Raw genomic sequence first — 4,180 nt, 5'->3', positions numbered from 1 at the left:
AGTTAGTAATAATGTGCCCCCCAAGTAAAGTCATGACATAATGATACATTAACAAGTCATGAATTAATGTTACTTAATAAATAATTAATGATGCGTTAGTAATAATGTGCCCAACCAAGTAAAGTCATGACATAATGATACATTAACAAGTCATGAATTAATGTTACTTAATAAATAATTAATGATGAGTTAGTAATAATGTGCCCCCCAAGTAAAGTCATGACATAATGATACATTAACAAGTCATGAATTAATTAGGGCTGTGTATTGGCAATAATCTGGCTATACGATACCAATCACGATAAAGGGGTTGTGATACATTGCGATACTGTAAGCAAGGCGGTATATTGGGTTACTTCTTATTTTAGGAATAGGATATATTTTTAGGAAAGCTGTCATAAAGAACACACCACCATATGCAAACCTTAGCAATAAATAAATCAAATTAATAAAAAATATTTAACCAGAACACAGTGGGATCTGCATTTGCAATAATCAGTCCCTGTAACATTCAACGTTATTAAACCACTTTTTGTGCAGTACGAGTCAAGGGGGAAAATTAAAGTGCTAGCAGGATCCTTAAGTTAAATGTATATGTATTTTATAAAAAGGCCATATATATGTTTAGATCCTGCTTTAAAGGTTCACATTTTAAGTTTACAATTAAGAAATGACGAAAACTATTTTAAAACAATAAAATGAATACAGATGTTAAACATTCCCAGAACCTTTCCACTTGGATCTCACAGGTTTTTCAGTTTGTATTTATGCTCTGCGTGGAAATACAGAGAAATTTATAAACAATTTTACATTGTGCCATTTTCATACATCTTGCTTCTAGAGCATGTTTGACTAAGTTTACCCCAAAGTGTTAATTAATACATTAACTAACATGCAGTAACTAACATGTAATTAAGGTAGTGTTATTCATGCAGTAGTTCATATGACTCATGTCGTAGTTAAGTTAGTTCTTCATTAGTTCTTGATTAATACATATCTTAACTCATCATTAGTTCATAGTCAAGTAATTATTAATTCAGGTATTAGTACATGATAATTCATGTACTGTTATTGTAAAGTGTTACCGGCTTTAGAACAGCATCAGGTTGACTAATTATTTACTTGAGTTGTGAAGAGGCAAATAAACTCTACACTATGAGAGAGAGAGAGAGAGCAAAATAAAGGTTAGGCGTAAAAGAGCACATACTGTAGTTATTGTGTTGGGGCCCCATACCTGAAATTTGCTTAGGGCCCCCAAATCACTAAGTCCGCCCCTGGCCATTGGCTAATACATTCTTAGATTTTACTCCCCAGTGTGTGTGTCAGAAGCTAATTACAAGAATAGCACAGATATATTTTCACTCGCTGAACACTCACTGAGCGCTTCAGAGTTTCGCTTTCCGTCAAACGATCTGTGTTGTTTCAGTTAATCTCAATGGATGTGCAGCGCACCTGTATTTGACCAAAGACTATAGAATACCCAAGACGTGTCACTCGTGTGTATGAAAAATGCAACGCTCAATTGCAGGAAGCCCTGCCTTCTGAATGAATGAGCCAATCACTAATCGGTAAAGTCAGCGCATCATTGCAGCTGCCGTTAGAAGCGTCCCAGTTACTATGGAAACAATCAGCACTCTGAGACGTGCTCTTAGGACTGTGCATGCTCACTGGCTGATCTAGCCTGAAACATAAGCTTTTTATAACGCTATTTGAGCAAAAGTAACAACATTTATGACAGTTGTTATCAGATTTCTTTAGTGATTTCAAATATGAAATTTAATCGTAAGCTTAGTAAACAGTTTTGGAGAATTTGATGTTTCCCCATTCAGAGAGATAGGAGTTGCACTTGCATGCCCGAGAGGCATTTCAAAGATGGCCGCCGAGTGACATGACTTGTCTTAAAGGGGTCATATGATGCCCATTTTCCACAAGTTGATATGATTCTTTAGGGTCTTAATGAAAATTCTGTAACATAGTTTGGTTAAAATTTCTCAATGGTAGTGTAAAAAACCCCTTTTACCCTGTCAAAAACAGCTCTTTTCAGATCAAGCCATTTTTGTAGCATTTTCCTTTAAATGTTAATGAGCTCTGCTGACCCCTCCCCTCTCTTCTGAGCTGCTCTCAGACTGTTTACTTTAGCCGCATTCATCGTGAAACTTGCTAATTAGCACATTATTAGGAAAGGCGATTTGCAAAAATTCATTACAAAACATTATACTCACTTCTTCTGTAGATGAGGCTGGATCATAAATGATTCGCGCGAAAATAGACACATTTATGTAGATCGAGGGCGCATTCCCTTCAGAAACAATGTAATCCACTGCGAGTTCAGCGGCTCAGATGTCGGGAGTAAATGACGACTGCTATGTTCATTATTACATCCAACAACAGAACACCTCAATCGCTTAGGAAGGAGTCATTCTGGTGTACATCTGCTCCAGCGGTGAAACAATGGCGGTCTGATGACAGCTCACTCAGGGTGGAGCTAAGGTAAGACACCAGTCCAGTCTGTGCTGAAATGCTACTGTCAATCAAACTATCGTGGGAGGGGCCTGTCTGTGTGATATCATCTGAGATTGGCTCGATTTGAGAAAGGGGTAAACATTTAACCAGATTTAAAAAAAACACTGGGTGGATTTTTATCATTATAGGGTAGTCGTGTACACACACTGCCAACACACACACATTTCAGTTCAAACTACTTGTAAAAGTGCATGTAGCATCCTATGACCCCTTTAAAATGACTTTGATTTGACGCACTATAAACTCTAGTGTGAAGCGCATGACTCGCCATCACTTTGCTAATAGCGCTGTTTCTCACACACACGGAAAGAGACAGAGTGAGAGAGAGAGAGTTACATACCACACTGAATCGACATGCTACATGTAAACCATATTCTTTGTTGTTGTATTTTCCTGTCATAATAACAGAGTTCATTTAGAATTATTCAGCTTTTAAGAACAAGCAGAAGATATGACGGTTTCTCCGGTAGTGGGCGGAACTAATGCACACACGGCATTCTCATTGGCTGGCACTCATGTATTACATTCCCTGTTTTGATTTCAGCAAATCATTTTGCGTGAACACTGACAACCTTATTAATATTCCTGAACCCAGCAGCTCATCAATCCTTAGTGCACTGTATATTGTTAGTATAGTAGTAGAACTACTAGTAGTATTATCTTTAATAATAATTACTATTATCTATTACTATCATCTATTTTTTTACAGAAACCCTAAATGACCAACAATATCTTAAGCATCACCACCAGTCCTAAGTTCAGTTAAAATGACAAATGTGACCCTGGAGCACAAAAGCAGTCTTAAGTCGCTGGGGTATATTTGTAGCAATAGCCAAAAATACATTATATGGGTCAAAGTTATTTATTTACAATATACTTCAAAATAATTGACCACCATACCATAACACTAAATAATTGGTTATGAATCGTATATGTGTGTACTCAAATAAGGCATGAAGACATGACCAAAAGACTGTTTGTGAAAAGGTGCTATTAAAACTATTAAAATAGGTGGGGTATTTTAAGCTCTCCATGACTTGAGCAATATCAGAAACCAGCTGAGGAAAGATCAACAAAGATGAAAAGTCAGCTATTTAACTCATAAATCTATTGTCCACTTATTTTGGAGCAATCTGTTACACGATTGAGTTGAAATTCTGACAGTGTTTTAACAAATATAGACTGTAAATATCTGACAAGATTGAATGTTTTTGATGTCAAAAATATTTTTTTGCAGAATATGTGATGAGGGTTTGCAGACAGGATGTTATGATAGTTTAATTTGATCATCTGTGACAGAAGTTTTGTTTTCAGTGAATACTGACCAGACATTCACTTGAAAATCTACACAGATTCACTAAGTAGCAATCCCTGAACAATCACGTGCTGAGAATGTAGCAGAAATCAGGCTGAAAGGAAAGATATAAGATAAAAGGAAATGGGCTCTCTCTATTTCAGTATGTATTTTGCATTGAATTACATGCGCCACAACTGGCTGGAATCATAGATCACTGGCTTTGTTTTCAGTCAATCAATATAAACTGAAGTAATTAACAATGTATGTTTTTAGGTTAACTAAAAACAGGGTCAACAGTGTAATTAAAGTGACGTGAACCTTTGGGTTACAAGTCCGACTCTCTAACCATTAGGCCACAAC

Source organism: Sinocyclocheilus grahami, unplaced genomic scaffold (assembly GCF_001515645.1).
Source record: "Sinocyclocheilus grahami isolate Dianchi unplaced genomic scaffold, SAMN03320097.WGS_v1.1 scaffold147.1, whole genome shotgun sequence".
Classification (NCBI taxonomy): Eukaryota; Metazoa; Chordata; class Actinopteri; order Cypriniformes; family Cyprinidae; genus Sinocyclocheilus; species Sinocyclocheilus grahami.
Note: the sequence above shows the minus strand (reverse complement) of the source record.